Consider the following 24,005-nt stretch of genomic DNA (forward strand, 5'->3'; position numbering starts at 1 on the left):
GCGGCATTGATCTGTAAGTGGAACGCTCTGTCTTCCCCGTGTCTTCCTCTCCCTTCCCACAGTGAAAGCCACAGCCCTGTAAGCTCCTTCTGAGGCTGAGAAACCATGGGGGAGGGGAGAGGTTACACCTCTGATTCAGTCTTGGAATTGCACTTTGTACCGTGATAATATGAGATGAAAATTATAGAGGAAACTAGATGAGGGAGAGAGGAGTGTGGGGGTGACTTTCTGTGAATTCTATTTTTGTGGGCTAACACTGCTCTAAAAGTGAGCTTAATTTTATTAATCTTTAGTTTTTAATTAAGTCAATCAATTTAAAAAGTTAAACCCCACATCTTATTTTTTTAATTATCTGTATAGTAAATGGCCTTACTTGTCCACATAAATAAATGTTTCCCCCACAAGAAGATATGGTCTTGTTTAAATATATACCTAATTAGAAACTGAAGGTATACTGTGCTAGTAAGTCATGATTCTTACCATGTATGAATATTATCAGAACACTAAAATGAGGAACAGTAATTAGAATCTCTTCATTTCTACTCCTGATTGCACTGGAAATGTCTACTTTTCTTTAAATATTTTGCTATCAATAAAAAGCAACCTTTATTCACCAATATTAATCATGACCATACATTTTTATACACTTTATATTTCAATAGTTTTTAATTATAATTTTATTATAGGGGTTACCATTCAATATGTCAGTTTATAATTACATTGTGTCTTGATTGATATCATTCCTTTCATTATTTTCCCCATCCCTCCCAACCCAATCCCTTCCTTCAGTTTTCCTAGTTTCAAACAGTATGCATTGAATATTATTTCTGCATTCTAATTAGTATAGAAGCACACCCTGAAGTCCTCAACCATGAAATAGGTAAATACTGGATGAAGAAGGAGGTTACTAAGTACTCTCCTAAAAATTATTTAAGATGTGATAGAAGCTTATACTTCCAGCTATGGCATGAGTAGCTGGTATCAGTTTGACCCTCTTGCTAACAGCTTCAATAGAAGCTAGAGAAAAATCTCACATCATGCACACACATGCACATGTGCATGCACACACATGCGCTCTCTTCTCTCTCTCTCTCTCTCTCTCTCTCTCTATCTATCTATCTATCTCTATCTCTATCTCTCTCTCACTCAAACAATCCAGCTACCCAAAGACACTGGAGAACAAACAGAACAGTCACCATTGAGTGTGTAATACCCCAGAGAACCTAAATATTCACTGAAGCGAGTTCCCTGGCCAGGGCCACACTTTTCCTTTAGTATCTTTGATCACATATGAGGTAAACATAGAGGTCAAAGAGAAATCAGCCACCTAGAGGATATGGTAGTTTCAGTGGAATAGAAAGACAAAAGTTGAGATTCCAAGGCTCTAGAGAAGATGGAAGTAGAGGAGGAGGAAGAGAAGAAGGAAGGACTTGTTAAACTCCAGGTTTTTACTGAGATTCTAGAAGAACCATGGCTTACAAGACCAGAATAGACCATTCTCAACTGTATCCAAGTAATCTTCCTATACCTTATCTAGCTAATCAAATGTTTTCTGAAGAAAGACAGATCATCTAGAAGCTACATAGAACTTCCTCGACAGTATCTGGCATTCAGTGGGAAATAGCACACATTCCAGGAAACGCAACCATGAAGGAAAAAACAGAGAGAAGAAAAAGATCCACAGATAAGCCATGCATTTGGAGTTATCAGACATGGATTTTCAGGTGGGTTTGTGAGTTGGGTAGCACTTAGTAGGATCTAGGAAAGGGCTGAGGATGGGTAGTGATGCTCAGATATGGTCCCTGCCAACCAAAGCCCTTAACTTGCAACTGGGCTCATCCACCCACTTTCTTCATGGTCTCCCCAACAACTGTCCTTCCCCTCTGCACCGCCACCAACTCACACTTTTCCAGGACATATGCCCTTTATACATAAACATGTAAAGTACACATACATTGCTTAAATATACAAGATAAACTCATTAAAGAAAAATTGTTAAGTATATAAGAAATAAAAAGAGAAATTATCCAATTTTAACCTGCAAAAGATTTCTAATAGTGAGATTGTTTTCTCTAAAAATACTATTACTTTAACATGTAAGTATGGTCATTTAAGAAATTAAATTAATTCACTACCTATTTAAAAAAAAAAAGGTTCTACTTTGAGAGCACTCAATCCAAGGCTTTCACAGACCCTGCTATGCTCCGGAGTCTTGTCTAGTCCCCTACCCATCCCCAATGCCATGAATTGGGTTGTGACTATCGGATTTCTACCACTCTGTCTCTGTTCACACTGTTCTCAATGCTTGCAATGCTCTTCCCTCCCTTCTCCAATCTAATGAAGGGCAGGCCAGATTCAAATTTCACTTCTTCTCAACCCTATTTACTTGATGCTTGTCACAACGTGTTATAATTAAGTAGGGGGTGGTGGAACTGTTAATAATGCTGACTGAAGTCAGATTTCCTGGGCTTAAGTCAGATCTATGACACACTAGCGGTGTGACTTTGGGCCAATTATTGAATCTCTCTTTGCTTCAACATCATGTATAAGAGGATAAAATGCCAGAATTCCATTGAGAATGTTTCTCTGAAGATTAAATAAGATGATCTGGTTCAAGGGTAACTCAGCACAATGCCAGGTACATAATACGTGCTTAGAACATATTTCTTATTATAACTGTCAGATGTCCACCTCTTCCCCCTTATGTTAGTCTTGTTTTATGTTACCATACCAAAATTCTCAAGGCTAGGTAACTCATAAAGAAGAAAAGTCTATTTAGCTCACAACTATCAGATTGTGGTAGATGGAATCACAGTGGTGGGAGTGTGTGAGAAGGAAATCACATCATAAAACCTGGACCTAGTACTCATGCGGTTCCAGGAGAACTACCTAAATCCCTTCTGAGGTCATGCCTCCAATGACCTAATAACTTCTCACTAGGTTCCATCTTTTAAAGGTGCAGGTGCCACCTTTTAACATTGTCATACTATAGGCCAAACTTCCAACACATGAACCTTTGGACTGGGGTCGGGGCACTTAGACCATATCCAAACTATAGCATTCTGAACACCCAACAGGGTGGATTTCTTCCCTTTGTACTCTCCACATTATGTTCAGCTTAGAATAAGTGCTTTGTAACTGTCAAGACTTATGAGTGTTGAAGAGAATGAACTATACCTTCTCTTGCATTCATAGTAAGAGAGAGAGAGAGAGAGAGAAAGAGATAAAGAAGAAAAAGGGTTAAAAAGAAAGGTGAAAGAGGGGAATAGAAAGAAGGAAGGGAAAGAAGAGGAGGAACAAGAGAGAAGAAGGATCGGAAGAAGAGGAAGAGAAAAGCAAAGAACAGCAGTAAGTTGCCACTAAGTGAACTTGACCCTATCTGCACAGTGAGCAGGCAGGTGTCAGTGACAGTGTCCAGGCTGCAGGGGCCCCTCCTGCTGCTCTTTGAAACCCTGTAGTGTGCTGGCATACACTTGGTGCAAAAGTCAACATTCCTGTCTTGCCTCATGGGTAACTGAGCCGCCTACAGAGAGGACCCAACAGCACCTAGAAGACATCTACAAGGGCTGATGTCCCAGGACATCTGAAATGGCATTCTGTGTGGGCCATCAACTCATCCTCCAATCCCCCAGGACAGATGCAGCACCAGATGCGCAGAATGTAAGAAACTTCTCGTGCAGCTGAAGAAACTTGGCAAAACCCGCTATTACTGACTCCAAATATCCAGGCTCCTACTTATATTCTAGAATCAGTGATAAATCCCCAAGAACTCATTAGTACTTTCTAGCATACATAAAAGTACAGGAAGTCTTTGTTTTGCTGATTAGGGAGGCTACATAAATTTTTAACTTGATTATTAAGAAATAAATGCCAACCTTTGCAGAAGAAAAAAATATATTTCTCTCAGTGTCTGAAATGAAAACCAGAGAAACCTTCCAGGGTTCACCTCATCATAAGCCAGGTGGCTTCACCCCAGCCCAAGGGGGCTGGGTCTACCACAGCAACTGCTTCCAAGAATAAATCACTTGTCATTAAAACTCAAAACCTCTGTGCAGGGGGTACATAGCCTGTATGGCTCAAAATCCATAAAGAGAACACTTGCTTGCAGATTTTTGCAAAGCTAGTAAGCCAAAGATAGGACGGGCATGGTGATGCATGACTGTAATCTCAGTAGTGGGGACGTGAGAGCATAGAATCATGAATGTGAGGCCAACCGAGGCTACATAGCAAGATTCTATCTCAAAAACATGGATGAACAAACCAAGGACTGGAAGTCAGTCAGTCTCCAGCTCCACTGATCACTGGCTCTGTGACCTTGGGCATATTGCTTCACATCTCTGAGCTTGTAAAATAGGGTCATAATAGTCTCTTCCCCCCGCCCCCCCCCCCCGGCTGTGGTAGAGAAGAAAGAGATAATACAATAGGGGTACAGCACATAAGGGGTGATGGTCACGCTCAATAAATGGTATCTATTGTTATTGATATTTAGAAACCATTTTCTCAGCTTCCAGATTTTTTCCCCTCTAATCTTTCTACTGAGAGAGGAAACAAACACTAAGGTTAGAGAGACTGAGTTGAAGATGGAAATAACTCACCTTTCCAAGTATTTATAATAGTACTGGCACTATGTGGGCAGTAGGGACATAGTTTATCTTGGGTAATCTTCACAACACATTAGCCAGCTACTATCATGAGCCCCAGTTTACAAGCAGGTGTGATCAATAGAAGTAATTTACCTGGGGAAGAGGTGAGGAAGGAAAGGAATAGCCCAATAAGATGGGTAAGGGTAGAGCTCAGAAGGTTTAGTAAAAGCTTGATGGGAAGGAAAGAAGTTTTTAAGAACTATCTCTGTAGGTTGTGAAGTGGTTCCCGCAATGTTCCTTTAGAGAACATTGTAGTTCTATCCTGGCCCTGAGACCATCTAGGCTCAGAGGTCATAGTTAGGCCGGAGGAAAGCACTTGCACCAGAATTATAAGCTACTATCCTACAATAGCCAAAGCCACAATGAATGATCTGAGAGCACTAAGAAGTGCAAGAGCCACATTCTAGAATGGGACAAAAGGCAACTAAGGCCTCTAGATGCTCAGATACACTTAACCACAACTAATCCACCCCCGCGTTTCTCCCAGGGCACTGCTCCTCTGTGTTCTTTCATTTTTGTCCTCTCTATAATAATGAATGTGTGACTCAGGGGTTTAATGAGTTACCAGGAGAAGTTAACCAGGAGGGAAACCCACTGAGTAAACGTATAATTAGAATTTCAAATAGACAGAGGAATACCATCATAGTAGGAGGTGAGAATGCTCAGGAATGACTCAGGGTTTATGCTTGTTACAAAAACAAAAGAACAACAACAAAAACCCAGGCCTCCGAGTAAGTATTTATGATGAAGATCTAGAAACTGAAGAAAAACTCTAAATGCTGTCTATAGTCAAGAGACAGAAGGCCACCTGAGAACTTTCTTTCCTTCTGGAATGATCCAGATATGCCAGGCAGGACTTTTCTGTTGCTAACACCCACCAGGCTCTCCAATCTACTTCTTGTTTTACATAGGGTCTTGCAGAACATTGTCATGGATGAGATAGAGAAGATGAGCAGCAAAAGCAGCAGCCCATTGGATTTTCACTCTTGTGTTCCAACTCTAAATATGTTGCACCTCTTTTTTTTTAAGTTTTTACTATAAAACTGATGTACAGATAGGTTACAGTTTCATACGTTGGCATTGGATACATTTCTTGTACTGTTTGTTACCTTGTCCCTCATACCCCCCTTTTCCTCCCCCTTACCCTTTCCCCCCCTGAAGTGTTCAGTTCACTTACACCAAACAGTTTTGCAAGTATTGCTTTTGTAGTTGTTTCTCTTTTTTTTTTTACCCTGTATCTCTCAATTTTGGTATTCCCTTTCAATTTCCTAGTTCTAATACCAGTATACACGGTTTCCAATATACTCAGATAAGATTACAGAGATAGTGTAGATACAATCACAAGAAGGTGATACAAGAACATCATCAATAGTAGAAGCTACAGATACACATGGGATGTTGAAAGTAGTTACAACTGTGATATAACAATCATTTCCATAAAATGGAGTTCATTTCACTTAGCATCATCTTATGTGATCATAAGGGTATAGCTATTGGGCTCTTGTGATCCTCTGCTGTGACTTGCCTAAACCTGTGCTAATTATTCCCAATAAGGGAGACCATAGAGTCCATGTTTCTTTGGGTCTGGCTCACTTCACTTAGTATAATTTTTTCCAAGTCCTTCCATTTCCTTACAAATGGGGCAATGTCATTCTTCCTGATAGAGGCATAAAATTCCATTGTGTATATGTACCACATTTTCCTGATCCATTCGTCTACAGAGGGGCATCTGGGTTGGTTCCAGATTCTCGCTATGACAAATTGCGCTGCAATGAACATTGTTGTGCTGGTGGCTTTACTGTGATTTTGTTTGTGGTTTTTTGGATAGATACCCAAAAGTGGGGTTGCTGAGTCATAGGGGAGTTCTACATTTAGCCTTCTGAGGAATCTCCATGCTGCTTGCCAGAGTGGCTGAACCAGTTTACATTCCCCCCAACAATGAAGTAGGGGTTCCCTTTTGGCCACATCCCCTCCAAAAACTGTTATTGTTAGTTTTCTTGATATATGACATTCTTACTGGGGTGAGATGGAATCTCAATGTTGTTTTGATTTGCATTTATTTTATGGCCAGTGATGTAGAGCACTTTTTCATATGTCTCTTGGCTATTCTCATTTCCTCATCAGAGAAGTCTCTTTGTAAGTCTTTAGCCCACTTGGTGAGCGGGCTATTGGTTCTTTGCGGTTTTGTTTTGGAGGAAGGTAATTTTTTTAGTTCTGCATATATTTTAGATATGAGGCCTTTGTCCGCTGAATGGCCGGTAAAGATCTTCTCCCAGTCTGTGGGCTTTCTGTTTATCTTGCGAGCTATGTCCTTTGCCGTGCAGAAGCTCTGCAGTTTGATGCAGTCCCATTTGTCCAACCTTTCTTTGATTTGTAGCCTTTCTGGGTCTTTGTTAAGGAAGTTCCGTCCTGAGCCAAGGAGCCCAAGTGTTTCTCCTATTCCTTCCTTTAGTGTTTTCAGGGTGCCTGTTTTGATTTCGAGGTCTTTAATCCATTTGGAATTGATTTTGGTGCAGGGTGATATATAAGGATCTAGTTTTAGTTTGTTGCATGTGTTGAGCCAGTTTTTCCAGCACAATTTGTTAAAGAGGCTATCTTTCTTCCAAATTATTGTTTTAGCCCCTTTATCAAAGATTAAGTAGGCGTAGTTCTGTGGGTTCATTCCCGGGTCTTCAATTCTGTTCCATTGGTCTTCAGGCCTGTTCTGGTGCCAATACCAAGCTGTTTTTATTACTATAGCTTTATAATACAACTTGAAGTTGGGTATTGTAATTCCTCCAGCACTGTTCTTTCTGCTTAGGATTGTTTTTGCTATTCTAGGTCTTTTATTATTCCATATGAATTTCTGGATTGCTTCCTCTATTTCATCAAAAAATGGTGTAGGGATATTAATGGGTATTGCATTGAATTTGTAGATAGCCTTTGGCAATATTGCCATTTTGATTATATTAATCCTCCCAATCCAGGAGCATGGGAGGTTTTTCCATTTCCTTAGTTCTGACTTAATTTCGTTTTTCAAGGTTTTAAAGTTCTCCTCAAAGAGGTCTTTCACTTCTTTGGTTAAGGTTATTCCTAGGTATTTTATGGTTTGGGGGGCTATTGCAAAGGGAGTTGCTTTCCTGATATCAGCCTCAGTCTTCGGGTCGTTAGCATAGAGAAAGGCCGTTGATTTTTGAAGGTTTATTTTATATCCTGCAATGTTGCCAAAGTTTTGGATCAGCTGTAGTAGTTTGGGGGTAGAGTCTATGGGATTCTTTAGGTATAGGATCACATCATCTGCGAAGAGAGAAAGTTTAACTTCATCTTTACCTACTTAGATCCCCTTTATATTTTCTTCTTGCCTGATTGCTTTGGCTAGGAATTCTAGTACTATGTTGAAGAGCAGGGGAGAGAGTGGACATCCCTGCCTTGTTCCTGATTTTAAAGGGAATGGCTTTAGTTTTTCACCATTTAGTTATGCTTGCTGTTGGTTTGTCATAAACTGCCTTGATTATATTCAGGAATGTTCCCTGGAATCCCAGTTTTTCCAGGGCTTTTAGCATAAATGGGTGCTGGATTTTATCAAACGCTTTTTCCGCCTCCAGAGATAAAACCATGTGGTTTTTTAGCTTGCTCCGGTTGATGTGGTGGATTACATTAATTGACTTGCGTATATTAAACCAACTTTGCATCCCTGGGATGAATCCAGTTTGATCGTGGTGTATGATTTTTTTGATGACCTGTTGAAGTCGACTGGCCAGAATTTTGTTGAGAATTTTTGCGTCTCCACTATCACCTCTGGACAGATCAACACGCCAAAAACTGAACAAAGAAACCACAGAACTAAACAATTGCATAGACCAACTAGACTTAATCGACATCTACAGAATATTCCACCCAGCAAGGACAGAATACACATTCTTTTCGGCAGCACATGGAACATTCTCCAAAATAGATCACATCTTAGGGCACAAAGAAAACCTGTACAAATTCAGAAGTATCAAAACCATTCCCTGCATTCTCTCAGACCACAATGGAATAAAATTAGAGCTCAACTCAAACAGCCACCACAGAAATCGCTACAATTCATGGAGACTAAACAACACACTGCTGAACCATCAGAGGGTCATTGAAGAAATTAAAACAGAAATTCAAATGTTTATGGAATTCAACCAAGTTGAGGACACAAAGTACCAGCTCCTTTGGGACACAGCAAAGGCAGTACTCAGAGGAAAATTTGTATCTCTGAGTGCATACATCAACAAACTGGAGAAACAGCAACTCAATAATTTAAGGAAGCACCTTAATTTCCTTGAGAGAGAACAAGCCAAACCCCAAATCAATAGACGGAAGCAAATAATTAAAATCAAATCAGAATTAAATCAATTAGAGACGAAAAAAACCATCGAAAGAATCAACAAAACAAAGAGTTGGTTCTTTGAAAAAATCAACCAGATAGACAGACCCCTGGCAAACCTGACCAAAAAACAAAGGCAGCACACTCAAATAAACAAGATAAGAGATAAAACAGGTAACATCACCACAGAAATAACCAAAATTCAGAAAATAATAAGGGACTATTTTGCAAACCTTTATGCCAACAAATTCGAGAACTTGGAAGAAATGGATGATTTCCTAGAAAAAAATTCATATCCCCAAACTGAACCATGAAGATTTAAACCTCCTAAACAGACCCATATCCAGTATTGAAATAGAAACGGCAATAAATGATCTCCCATCCAAGAAAAGCCCAGGTCCAGATGGATTCACTGCAGAATTCTACAAGGCCTTCAAAATAGAACTCACACCAATATTTCTCAAACTCTTCAATGAAATTGAAAGAGAATGTTCACTTCCAGACTCATTCTATGAAGCCAGTATAACCCTCATCCCAAAACCAGGCAGGGACTCATCATGGATCTCCCTGATGAACATAGATGTTGCACCTCTTGAGACATGGCCAGGAGAAAAACTAAGGAAGCCAAGGTGCAATACCTTTAGGGAAGGGAGATTGTGGTAGACAAGACAATCCTCATACCCACATGCTGCTTACTATCTATTTTGTGTGTGGTCTTGATTAGTATTGAACAGCCCAGCCAGGGAGCTATGAGGTGTTTTTTTTAGGAGAAATGCAGAATGGTCTTGCACAAAGAAATATAATACTCCCTATATCAAGATCCTTGCAAAACAATAGCCTGAGAAAGCACACTCTAAGAATCTGCTCAAGAAGTGACTGCAACTGAAGTTTCCTGTAGCTCTACAAATTAATCCCAATGCCAAGTGATATCTAAATAGGACAACCCATTGTCTTATACCCATATATGTGTGCCTGCAGTTTGAAGAGGGCCAAGTCTGTCCTGTTTCCCTTCCTAAACGACAGAATCAACCTCTTTGGCAACATAGAAGGGCAGGTATGATTCGAAGCTATTTCGACTAATAAAGTGGAGGTAAGGAATTTGAAATGCATCTTTAGTTTTTGTTTGATTATATGCTGATATAAATTTTGGCCAGTACTTGATATGAATCATGGAAGGGAAGTAACTGGAAGGTGGTCTCATTTTTAGATTCTGCTCAGCTACACATATTCTCCAAATTCTTTATGCTCAGGGAAGACAGAGTGAATTGCCTAGGTGATCTATAAAGCCCTTCTTAGGAGGGGTGGGGAAGGAGCCTAAAATTTCCTCCAAGTTAAAAATATATATTTATTTTTTTTAAGATATCAAATTCAGCAAGGCAACAAACAGTACAAGAAATGTATCCAATGCCCAACGTATGATACTGTAACCTCTCTGTACGTCAGTTTGATAATAAAAATTTGAGAAAAAAAAAAAAGATATCAAATTCAGGGCTGGGACTGTGGCTTAGCAGTAGACTGCTCGCCTAGCATACATGAAGCCCCGAGTTCCATTCCTCAGCACCACATAAACAGAAAAAGCCAGAAATGGCTCAAGTGGTAAACTGCTAGCCTTGAGCAAAAAGAAGCCAGGGACAGTGCTCAGGCCCTGAGTTCAAGTCCCAGGACTGGCAAACATGCGATCATTGCTGGGCATGGTGGTACATACTGGTCTACATTGTGAGACTTTGCCTAAGAAGCAAAACAGAGCCAGGAGGTACTGATGAGTCACATCTCTAATCCTAGCTACTTAGGAGGCTGAGATCTGAGGGTCACAGTTTGTAGCCAGTGTGGGCAGGAAAGTCTACAAAGGACTCGTATCTCTAATTAACCAGCAAAAGGTCAGTAGTAGAGCTGTAGCTCAAGTGGTAGAGCACCAACCTTGATTGAAAAAGCTAAGGGATAGTCCCTAGGCACTGAGTTGGATGCCCAATATTGGCATTCAAACAAATTATGAGAGACAGAAACACACAGAGAGAGAGAGAGAGAGAGGAATAAAACACACATATGAAATGTATTAGGAAGAAAGAACCCAGTGGTTTATTTTTAATCTTTGCCCAATAAATATCAGTGTAAATATTTATATTTTAGCTATGCTTTAAAAAAAAAATCTACCTCACACCAGCCACTACAAATAGAAGTTTAAAGACCTGTCCAGAATCTCAAGAAAATAAATTTTTTCCAGAATCATCTTAATGCCAATAATTAAAGTTCATTTTATCAAATAAACTAGAAAGAGATCCAAAATTGTTACCATATTCATCCTGATCTAATCACCAAACAGCTGTTCATTCCCTATGGTACACAGTTAAGCAAGTGGGTGTTAGTTTCTCATCAATCATCAATAAATATGAAATTTATTTAGCCTGGTCCTAGTCTGACATGGTGAAGTCAAACCACTTGAGGTCAACTCCGGCTCCCATAGAGACAGCTTAGGTACATGAATTAACCACCTCTGTAATGTTCTTGTCAGTCCAAAAGCTTCTGGAAGAGCTCCATCAGCTAAGGACAAACTGGGCAGAGAAAAGGAAAAGGAAAGTTCAAAATGTAGTCATCCCTACTGACTAAAATGGACACAGAGGATGAGAATGTGGCTTAGCGGTAGAGTGCTTGCCTAGCATACACGAAAAGCCCTGGGTCCGATTCCTCAGCGCCACATAAACAGAAAAGGCCAGACATGGCACTATGGCTCAAAGTGGTAGAGTGCTAGCCTTGAGCAAAAAGAAACCAGGGACAGTGCTCAGGCCCTGAGTCCCAACCCCCCCCCCATACCACCACCACAAAAAGAAAGAAAAAGTAAAACAGACACAGTAAGACTCGAAACTCTAGTGGAGCAGGAAGATTTTAGAAATGTTTTGCTCATCGTCCAGATCTATTCTTAGCTAAGGGATAAGATGAACACCTCAAAGGTTATGACATGATCCAAAAAATCCTCCCTGATTTTGCCAGCTCTCAGCCTGAATCACTCTCTGAGTCAGGGAAGGATATAGCCTCAGCTCCATTCCTTAAGCAATACAGGTACCTGAATCAGAGACTATTTTGAAAAGATAAAACTGATCTACATCTGGCAATTCAAGGGCGAGCCAATTCCTTCACGGGCAATCCACCACAGGTGAGTGTTCTTCTATTCAAAGATATCCTGGAAATAGGTCTGAAAATGCAGAAGAGGTAACATGGTGCAGCAGAAATGGTGATAGAGACTCCCAAGCCATTGCTTACTTGCTCTGAAACCTTGAAAATTACTTAAGTCTTCTGAACATAAAAGTTCTTGTTTATAGCCAGGCAGTAATGGCTCATTCCTTTAATTTTAACTTCTCAGAAGGCTGAGATCTGTGGATCACAGTTTAAAGTTAACCCAGACAGAAAGCCCATGAGACTTTTATCTTCATTCAACCAACAAAAAGTCAAAAGTAGAGGTGTTGTTCAAATGGTAGAGAGCTAGCCATGAGCAAGAAAGCTCAGAGACTACATCCAAGGCCATAAGATCAAGCCTCAAGACGTGCACATGTGCCTCGCATACATGAAGCCCTGGGTTCGATTCCCCAGCACCACATATATAAAAAATGGCCAGAAGTGGCACTGTGGCTCAAGTGGCAGAGTGCTAGCCTTGAGCAAAAAGAAGCTAGGGACAGTGCTCAGGCCGAGCCCAAGGCCCAGGACTGCCAAAAAAAAGAAGAAAAAAAAAAGACATACACATGCACACACGTGTGCATACACACATGTTCTTGTTTATAAAATGGGTAACACAGAGGAATGCCTGCTTTGAGTGGAACTCAAGAGCATGAAAGTCCTACAACAGATCCAAGCTGCAAGAGAAGCCTCCCTGTCATTTAGACCTCATGGCCTAGCACAGCTCAAGGGATGAAGAGTAGCTGCGATAGATTAAAGTACATGCAGTGCCGTGGACATGTTCCATCCAGAGAATTTCAGTGCAGACCCCTTGGGTTTTGGAGCAAGGCCATGTCATCATCAGCAGGGGCCTCTAGACAACTCTAAAATCAACTCCTGGGTTCCACTCAGTTTTGATGGATACTGATTCTTTTTCCATAGGATAACAAGTTATCCTATAAGCAGAGGTGCCCATCTTGCCCCAAGAAGCCATAGGTCATGAGAGTCCATCAATAGTCCATCATAACATGGAAGGGGTACATCTAGGCTTATCCCCAAGCAAGAACCCAGCACATAAGTAAGCTGCAGAAGCAGGTAGCCAAACCCAGTTCACTACATCACTCTCTGCTATTGCAATAACCCTGTGACTGCAATAAGATCTCCCATGAGGTCAAAACTGTAACCTCATGGGAAAAGTTCCCATGACAGGACTAATACAGAAGGAAAAGCCTTCAGAATTGGTTCACAGGCTGCTCTGAGTTGAAAATAGACTGCAGCTGTGCCATGGCCTGATAGTGGTGAGGGGTGCCTTCCATGAGCACAAAGGTTCAGGGAACCCTGGTCATCTGTGTGTGAAGAGGTCAAGGATATAAACAACAGGCTCTATATGCAGGGCTGAATAGCTTGACTGGTAGATCAGGAGTTTGTGAGGGATAAATTGTAAGATTTGGGCCAAAAGCATTCTGGAAAGGGACCTGTGGATGGACCTTTGGGGAATGGGCAGAAGGTGGAAGGGGCTCTGTATAATATGCACATGCCTGCTGGTGAGTGGTGATTACAAAGGAGGTATGAGAGCCATGTGGGCAGTATTTATCTGTGAACATTCAGGGCTGGTGCCATGGGCTGCTGAATGGAATAGCTGATGATGGGAAGACAGACCGTTCAGTTCTAGGACATGGAAGCATGGATTTTCACCCTCAGTGGTAAGTCTGGCTGAAGCTGCTGCTACATGTCCCATCAGCCAGTCACACAGACAACTACAAAGCCTTTGTTCCCACGCCTAAACCTAACAACCTAACCCTAGCTCAAACTTTAACCAAAACTGAAACACTAAACCCTAGCCCTAACTCAGCCCTACCCATATCCTTACCCCTATCCATATATCCTAAACCCTAATACCAAACATAAACCTTAGCCCTAACCTAACTCATAACCTTAGACTTACAGTATTAACCTAAACCTACACCTAGCCCAAACCATAACTCCCATACCAAACCCAAGTCTAAGCCTAATCCCATCAACCTTAACCTAACCTAACACCTAACCCCTAAATCAAATCATAACCCAAACTACAACCCTAACACTAAAGCTAAGCCCAATTCTGAGCCAAACCCTAACCCCAGTGCACCACTCAAACCTAGTTCCTAAACCACTGAATCCTAACCTTAGCTCTAACTTAACCCTGACCTTAACCCCTAGTTCATATCCTAACCCTAAATCCCAAACTCTGAACCTAACCTTAACCCTCAACGTAACTCTAACCTTAACCCTGAAAACTAAACCTAACCCTAAACACTAATACTAAATTCTAACTCCAAACACTAACATTAATAATAACCCCTGTTTGACAATAAAAATTATAAAAAAAATAATAACCCCTAACCAGAACACCGGCCCTAAAACTAACCACTAAATATAACCTCAAAGCGAATCACAACCCTAATACCAATACCAAATCTAACCCTAACCTTAACCCCAACCTTAACCCACAATAACCCCAAAGCTAAGCCTAACAACAACAATAACACCAAACCTAACCACAACCACAACCCTAACCCTAACATTAACCCTCACCATGACCACTGTCCCTGAACTTAACCTTAAACATGACTCAAACCTTGACCCAATGCTCATCCTAACCCTAAAACTCCAGAACCATAATCCAAAATTCAACCCTAATTAGCCCAGAATAGTATAGTTTCTGCTAAATTTTCTCACATCTTTTACATATAATTATTAGTAGAAAACTCACTTTTACCCTAAAGCTTACTCTTCCATAACCCTAACCATAGTTGAACTAGAAAACGAATCCTAGGGGCTGGAGATATGGCCTAGTGGCAAGAGTGCTTGCCTCGTATACATGAGACCCTGGGTTCGATTCCCCAGCACCACATATACAGAAAATGGCCAGAAGTGGCGTTGTGGCTCAAGTGGCAGAGTGCTAGCCTTGAGCAAGAAGAAGCCAGGGACAGTGCTCAGGCCCTGAGTCCAAGCCCCAGGACTAGCCAAAAAACAAACAAACAAACAAACAAAAAAAACGAATCCTAACCTAATCCTGATGACCCTCAAATGCTTAAATGAACAAATACATTCCTTTTCTTTCATCCTAACTTTGAATCAATTGATACTTGTTAAAAATAGGTTGTAGTTGCACTGGGTATTTACCCTCTCCCTAATTCTACCCCTAAGCCCAAGTGGAGCATTCATGCTAACCCTAACCAGCCTAATATGCAGAGAAGTTACTAGAAAGGTGCCTGGTGCCACATAGGAGATTTCAGTGGAAACTTGATGGGTTCAGGAGCCAGGGCAACAGGATTTGGAGCAGACCAAATCTAATGTTTGCCAAGAGAGAGGCAGTATGTGATAAGTAGGCCCAGAGCAGCAGTTAAAAGTCAAGGAAGGCCCCTGAGGCCAGAAGAAAGCTGAGCAGGAGGGCTCTTAGAGGACAGAGTGGGCAGGGGCAGAGGCTGGAAAATGGCTTAAGATTCCCAAAGGACTTGGGCAGACACAATGACAAGAACTTGGACACAGGATGGGAGTGGAAGTCTTCAATTCCTGTATTACAGCAATACTGTATTTCTCCTGCATCCTTTTTTTGGCTTGTAGTTCTAAAATGTATTTTCAGTTTGACCCTCAATTTTCCATATTCCTAATGCTAACCCTAACTCCAGCTGTACTCCTAACCCTAATACTAACATCAATAATGGCCCAATCCTAAATTTAACAAAAAATACTCAGGTTTTGATTCCTCCTAATTGATACTCCACTTGTACTTCTTGAAATAAGATGCAGTTTGCTCTAAATCCTACACATTTCCTGAACATAACTCTTAACTAACTCTTAACTCATGTTATCCAACATGAACCCTTCCATCCATTCACCTAGGTCAGAGTCTCATGGACTTTCCTGCCCAGGCTGGCTTTGAAACACAATCCTCAGATCTCAGCCTCCTGAGGAGCTAGGATCAGGATCACAGATATAAGCCACTAGTCCCTGTCAAACTGATATACAGAGCAGTTACAGTTTCATACGTTAGGCATTGGATAAATTTCTTGTACTGTTTGTTACCTCCTCCCTCATTGCCCCCTCCCCTGTCCCCTTTTCCCTTCCCCCCATGAGTTGTTCAGTAGATTTACACTAAACAGTTTTGCAAGTATTGCTTTTGTAATTGTTTGTCTTTTTTACCCTGTGTCTCTCGATTTTGGTATTCCCTTTTTTGAGGTTGTAAAAGTATATGACAAATGATCTCATGGGCCTCTCTATGGCCTTAACCAGCTTCCACGGAATGAAATATGGTCAAGTGCCTCAAATGGCTCAAAAACAAGACAAGATGCAGAGGGAAATTGTTCCCAACAAACATGAACTAGGCTAAGAGGCTTCAGAATAAAAAAAATCAATCTGATAAGAGATTAGGAAATTCCATTAAGGGGAGGTAGAGGTGTATTTGCCAAGCCAGACAGTACATCAAGATTCTATGTAAAAGAAGCATGAATAGAACTGGGACGTGCTACAGAACAGAACTATGAAAGGCTCACACTTCCTACAGATAAAAAATCCCAACTTGTAGCATGGGAGGCCCTTTACCATCTGGTGATGGTAAGCCATTTTCCAGACTTTTCTTTGCCAGTTTCCATCACACCATTTGGAGCACATCCGGTTGCCTCCCAATTTTTTCCATCTATCATTTGAGGGAAAACAGACAAAACTGTGTCAGAGATCAACTTACCCAGCAGTAACAATTGCCCCAGGCTCCCCTTGGGAGCCCAAAGGCTGAAAATACCAATAAATTAGTAAAACCTGTACTTGAGGTAGGTCAAGACTGCAGCACACTTCCCCAGGTTGGGAACGGGTATTCTAATTCAATATGATCCTGCTCGCCTGCTCTAGCTGAAATGTTGCAATGTTGAATGCTCAAGGCAACAGTGTGAAGAGGTAAGGCTCATGGGTAGTGACCTCCATCATCTTTTCCCCTTCTGCTCGTTGGAGGCAGGCTGCTAGGTGCAGCCCACACATCAGGAATAAGAGGTGGGTTTCCGGAGCCCCGTGGAAGAGCAGGAGAAAGAGAGAGACCTTACAGGAGCAAAGCTGGAGAAAACATAGGGAAATCAGGAAGAGAATCAAGAGGTCCAGTTTCAAGAACACTTTATGAAGAAAGGGGTCACCAGCACCCATGTTATAGCAAGCCCCAAAAGATGACGGTGCAGACAAGTTACTAGAAAGGTGCCTGGTGCCACGTAGGAGATTTCAGTGGAAACTTGATGGGTTCAGGAGCCAGGGCAACAGGATTTGGAGCAGACCAAATCTAATATTTGCCAAGAGAGAGACAGTATGTGAGAAGTGGACCCAAAGCAGCAGTCAAAAGGCAAAGAAGGCCCCTAAGGCCAGAAGAGAGCTGAGCAGGTGGGCACTTAGAGTACAGAGTGGGCAGGGGCAGAGGCTGGAAAATGGCTAAAGATTCCCAAAGGACTTGGACAGACACAATGACAAGAACTTGGACACAGGATGGGAGTGGAAGTCTTCAAGCTTTCATCCTGTTCTCCTACTCTTATGTCCGGCATAAGCTCACTCCTAAAGCTGCACAACCTCACCTCACCGTTACACACATACACACACACACACACACACACACACACACACTTTGTTTTGTCTCTACCTAATCTTGAACTCAGGGCCTTGAGCTTTCAGAAGTCCTTTTCTATTCATAATTGGTGCTCTATGGTTTGAGTCATGCCTCCATTCTTCCAGTCTAGCTTTTTTTTTTAATTGAGGTTAATTGGACATAGAGTCTCCTAAACTTTTCTGCCTGGGTTGGCTTTGAACCATTACCTTCCAGGTCTCATCACCAGAAGGAGTTAGGATTACAGGCATGAGACACTGGTGCTTAGCTCAGGACTTCCTTTTTTGTTTTTTTTTCCTAACATGCCCTGAGATCTTCAGGTCTCAGGTTAGGCACAACTTCTTCTAGGAAGCCCTCTGGACTTTCCCACCATGTAGTTTCACACTATATCATAACTGCCTGTATTTGTTTGACCTCTATTGAACAGAAAGCCCTGTGAGACCAGAAGCCAAACACTTAGGTAAGTCCCATAGCTTTAGTATCAGGAGCAGTGGTTGCTGAGTAGCTGACTCAAGTGCATTCCCTCTGTCTCCTGCAGCACCCCTGTGCTGAGCTGTGCCACCATCTCTTGCGGCACCCCTGCGCTGAGGGGTGCCTCCTCACTGCTGTGGCTCTCAAACTATTTTTCTCTAGGAATCATCCTGGCTTCTCCCAGGCCACACCCCTCCCGAGGGCAACCCATGATGCAAATCCCAGATACAAAGGCCTCGCACTCTTGCCTCATTTGGGGCCAATTCTGTGGGGCCATCTTGGCCCCTGAGCCTCCCATGGAACCAACTGAGGTCTGCAGGGTGACTGAAGCCCAGCTCAACTCTCGTCTTGTAATCTTGCTTCCCTTGTCCCCCATAGACATGCACCAGAAAACACTCCCCAGGAGCCCTGCAAATCTCCATCTCAGAGTTGGTTTCCCAGGAAACCTGACTGAGACGAGTAGATGCATACAAATGAGTTTTGTGCAGGTCCTTCCCCAAAGCAGAAATGCTATTCTAATACTTCCAGGTCAACCTTGAGGCAGGGCAGGGTGTGGCCTGTGGAGGCATGCTGGCCTCTAGCACACATGGACTGAGAAGTCAATCTGGCCATTCAGTCTTTGAATTCTGGTGAGTCCCAACACATACTCAGAGAGTCTGCTTTAAGTGATTGTATGTCTAGAAGTAACAAAGATTGATTTATAAAGTGTCTTTGCTTTTTCCTGTTGTTCTCCATTAAGATGGCTTTGCCTGAGCATGAACAATTGAATCCTGCTGCTAACTATTGCCAGGAGAAACAGCATGGTACCAAGGCTGCTCTTAGAGGACTGGTCTTCAGGCCAAATGAAGATGAATGGCAGGGGAAATGTAGATGACGTCTGAGACTACCTGTTTTGCCTTGCTTTCTAATGTATATACCATGTCATCATTTCACTATTTTAAAAGCAAGTGTGCCAGTCACACACTTAAGTAGTACAATATTTCCAAGCATACGCGTAGAAATTCCAACTCTACAGTTATCGCTCATAGTAATCCCAAGCATGATGATGGAAACAGGGTCAATGCGGTTGTAACTAGTTAGGGTGAGTTTATATAGTTGAGTGGGTCCCTCGTCCACTATGACTTGTGGCCTTATAAACTGAAGCACAGACTTGAACCTGTGAAGAAGGAGGAGAGAGAGGGAAGTGGAGTGGAGCTATATGGCCACAAGCCAGGGAGAGTTGGGACCTACACTTCCACCTTCCTCCCTCATGCCTACAGAGGGAAGAGCATGGCTCTGCTGCCACCCTGGTGTTAAGACTTTTGGCCACAGAACTACAAAACAGTCCATTTCTGTTGTTCTAAACCATTCAGTCTGTGGTGCTTTGGAATGGCAGCCCTGGGAAACCAAAACTCAGCATAGCTCCAACATAGCTCATGACTTTAAAACCCATAGCTTACCCACTTGCAGGCACAAGTAGAGGAAGTAGGTGAGGTGAGTGATAGGAGAAAGAGTTGGGCATATAGGGTACATTATTCTAGAGTGTTTGGACTAAGGTGGAAAGATAGACAGACAGAGGCAGAGAGAATGGGAGAAGAAAAGAAACAAAGAAAAGTCAGATGGGAAGTTCAGGCAATACTGGGCAGGATGGCATATGAAAGGATAGGATGAGAATTATTATCTTCCATGTCTCTTCCAATTCCGTGGTCCAGAGGCTGGTTCTTCACCGTAAGCTACTGAACTGTCACTACCCCAGGAGAGAGGTCCCAAGATTGCCCACCTCCCAGCAGTCTGCCTGCCTCCCTTCCTTCCTCAGGACGGAGGAGGGCCCAGCCTGCCAGCCTTGAAGGAAGGAGCAGGTGCAGGCAATGAGGAGAGCATCAAGCATCCCCTGCAGCCTCTAGACTGCTAATGCTTCAGCCTGAGTATATGTGGAGGAGAGCATGAGACAGTTCAGGCAGCACACCTCAGTGGAAGCTTCCAGGCTAGAATCAAACTTTAGAAATGTGGGAAGATCTGGAAGGGTCACACAGGAAAATGTAACTAAGGATCTCACACAATTTCCTGATGTACAATCAAGTTTAAGAAAATCATACCATCCAGAGGCAAGGGCTCTAAAATAAAAACTGAACGATCCTGTTAGACTCCATGGACATCAGTGCTTTTTATTCAGACTTTTTATTTCCTATTAAGACCCATGTTTATGTCTCTAACTTCTGGTCTACAGTGCAGAAATCTGTACTTCTTTACTTGGCTGGGGGCTCAGCCTTTCAGTACAAGCACTAAGGAAACTTTTAATTGTGGTTCTAAATCCCGGGGGGACACTGCATGGAGAACGATGACCTGGCTCAGGCCAGTTAGCCAATTCCTAACCCCAATGCAGTCAGCCTGTATCTGGGAGCCTTTAAAGAGGAGGGTGACAACATGGAATGGGGTCACAAGCTGGTGGGGGAGAGAGGGTCCTAAAGCAATATGACTGGTGTCCTGAAAAGAGGAAGAAGAGTTCTGTATACAGAGAAAATACCATGTGACGACACTGTGTGAAGTCCAGCAAAGAATGACAGCCTCAGGAGAAACCACACCTGCAGCACCTTGATTTCCTATTGCCCAAACTCTGGTGTTTCATGAGGATGGGCCTAGCAAATGAACTTCATTCATTCACTTAACAGACAACTCCTACCTTTCCAACAGGACTAGCTCACCTGAGCCTGTTGTGGTTTCCTCTCCATGCTTGAGCAGTAGTCACTGTTTGAAAGCAATACTGATTGACTTTTACCCAACCAGAGTATCCATTTATACTCCTACATAAGCATCCTTCTTAGCTGTGCAGCATGCTAAGTTTCCTACCTGCAAGAACAGGCATTATTCCCATCTTTACATTAGAATAAGTATCAACTATAAGGAAAAGTAATGTAAGCTGTTTCTAATTTCCCTCCTAACATTCCTATATTGATGCCCTTCCTCTAATATGCAATCTGTCTGCGCTTTCAAAGGGGTGAAATTCATTGCTCAAAGAGGCAGGGCTTTGAAAATGTGTCTTCACTCACCCAACCTTTGAAAAACAAGAGTGAGACTGGGAGAAGGTATGACTAGTATGCCTGAGGCTTGAGGTTTGATCCCCAGAACAGCAAAATATAAGCCATTCAGACAGAAAGCGAGGGCAGGTGTAGTACAAGGGTAAGGCAATGGGAGCCCATAGACACTGGCTGCTTTTGGTATAAACTGGTGCCACCACTTGGGAAAACCATTCAAAAGTTGTTTTTTAAAAGTTAAATACATGGGCTGGGAATATGGCCTAGTGGCAAGAGTGCTTGCCTCATATACATGAAGCCCTGGGTTCAATTCCTCAGCACCACATATATAGAAAAATGGCCAGAAGTGGCACTGTGGCTCAAGTGGCAGAGTGCTAGCCTTGAGCAAAAAGAAGCCAGGGACAATGCTCAGGCCCTGAGTCCAAGGCCCAGGGCTGGCAAAAAAAAAAAAAAAGTTAAATACAAATTTGCCATCTGACTCACCAACTCCCCTCCCAAGTATCTACTCAAGAGAAATAAAAACATATGTCCCCAGAAATACTTGTATGATATATTCATAGCCACATTATTCAGACTAGCCAAAAGAAGGAAACAGCCCAACTATACCTCAGCTAGTGAACAGATAAACAAAATGTGGGAAAGATCTGTTGAATGGAATAGTACTCAACAGAAAAGAGAAAGAAAGAAGGAAAGAAAGAAAGGAAGGAAGGAAGAAAGGAAGAAAGAAAGAAAGAAAGAAAGAAAGAAAGAAAGAAAGAAAGAAAGAACGAACTGACTCATGCTGCAAACAGGTAAATGCTAGCCATCATGCTAAGTGGAAACCAGGTGTGAGAAGCTCATATAGTATGACTCCATCCATGTGGAATGACCATAAAACTCTTCCAAAGTGGAGAGCTAGTGTAAATAGAACCACTTGAGGTCCTAGGATTAAGCTTTCTCAATTTGGTACAACTAAGACTTACTAGCCAGAACTGAATTCGGCCCAAAGAGAACAAGCAAATTGTTTTCTTCTTTAATAAATGCCTTCAAGGCACCCAAGAGAACTGATCCCGCTAAAGCAGAAGTGCTTTGAGCAAGAACTCCCTGAGGAGGGGTGAGGCAGGGAATGCCTGCTGGGTTCTGGCAGAGGAAGCAGTGAGGGACTGGGGAAAATAGTAAGGTCAGAGTAGAGCAAGTTGTACCCTGCAAGGCTGCAGTGGGTACCATCAAGCCTGGGCAAGCCTGAGAGATGCCTGAGTCAAGAGCCACTTCTCTACAGGCCAGGAAGGCAGAGGGGTTTCCAAGGTTAGGGCCAGCCAGGGGGAAGCAGAGAAGCAAAACCTTCCTTCAGAGAAGTACAAGGAAGGCAAGAGGAAGAAGGCCCACAGCTTGAAGTGGGCAAGCTTCTACACATAGCTGGGTCCTATCTCAGCATTCAGTTTGAAAGAACACCATTCAAAAGAAGCCTCAAGGGAGCCTGGAAGACAACAAAGTCTGGAGATGACAAGAAAACTCCCTATTCATCCTTCTGGGAGACCCTTATCTCAAATTTACCATCAAGAAAAGCTACAAGTAGAGGTGTAGCTCAAGTGGCAGAGCATCAGCTCTGAGCAAAAAAGCCAGGTGAGAGAATGAAGTCCTGAGTTCAAGCCCCAGTGCTGGCCCTAAAAATTAAAAGAGATAGTTAAACAGCACTGATGTGAGTTAAGTCCCCCTTTTTTGTATTTCTTCCCCTTTCCTACTAAACCCTCTAAGTCTCTGTAAAACAACAGATCCAGCCCTATCTTATTTTAATAAGATATAATAAGCTATATCCAGAATAAAAATCAACAGGGCTTTGAGGATGAAGCTGATGGAGCTTATCCACCAGGGAGAAGAATTTACTCAATGCTTTAGATTTTATCTCACATGACAGACCCATCAGGAAACTGAAAGCCTATAATTATGTATCCAGTGGATACAAAATTGATTAGTGGGTAGGTCCAGGTAAACATCAACTGGAGAGAATTAACAAATGCAGGTCCACATGGTCAGTTCCTTCCCAGTCCTGTTTAACATTTTCTTTAATTACTTGATGACAGAATGGTGATAGAACTGAGATGTATCATTAAACCTGCCCATTAAAAAAAAGTTAATATACAAATAAATCTTGATAAGTTGTAAGTTAGGGATCATTAGTGTCTTCAAGGTTCTGCTCAGTACAAAGTAGGTAACCACCCCCCAAAAAATAGTTGAATGAAATAACAGATGCCAACAAAGTGAAGTCCAGCAATAATGATTTCCCCAAGGAGGACAAGGAAAATCATGAAGAAGAGTTTTAATTGATATCTACTACAAGTTTAAAACTTAGTCTAAAATTTCATACATCCATGCAACCATGATCAACCAATAGCAAACAATTCTAGATTATCTACAATGCACATAAAGCTATCTTTACAGGCTTGGAATGTAGCTTAGTGGTAAAGTGCTTGACTAGTATGCATGAAGCCCTGGGCTCTATTCCCTCAGCACCAGATAAAACAGAAAAAGCCAGAAGTGGCGCTGTGGCTCAAGTGGTAGAGTGCTAGCCTTGAAGAAAAAGAACCAGGGACAGTGCTCAGGGCCTAAGACTGGCAAAAGAAATAAAAAACAGCAAACTATCTTTATACACACACACACACACACACACACACACACACACGAGACAGAGAGAGAGAGAGACAGAGAGAGAGAACACTGTAATAATCTGAAACATGCTCCAAACATTGTACACATTTGTTGATCTTTCTCTTAAGCATGTGTATCCATGTAAGCATGTACATACA

At 42.1% G+C, this 24,005-nt stretch overlaps 1 protein-coding gene and 1 long non-coding RNA gene across 2 annotated transcripts in view; one reads left to right on the top strand and one right to left on the bottom strand.

Moving 5' to 3' along the window:
• The window catches only part of Hivep3 (HIVEP zinc finger 3), a 376,984-nt gene that overhangs the window by 306,222 nt on the left and 46,757 nt on the right, over window positions 1-24,005 (bottom strand). The gene's annotated exons all lie outside the window — the stretch shown is intronic.
• LOC125354995 lies at window positions 11,810-22,443 on the top strand. Its single transcript, XR_007211580.1, has 3 exons — window positions 11,810-12,364; window positions 21,350-21,354; window positions 22,433-22,443. It is a non-coding gene; the product is annotated as an uncharacterized LOC125354995 (long non-coding RNA).

This window comes from Perognathus longimembris, chromosome 7 (genome assembly GCF_023159225.1).
Source record: "Perognathus longimembris pacificus isolate PPM17 chromosome 7, ASM2315922v1, whole genome shotgun sequence".
NCBI lineage: Eukaryota > Metazoa > Chordata > Mammalia > Rodentia > Heteromyidae > Perognathus > Perognathus longimembris.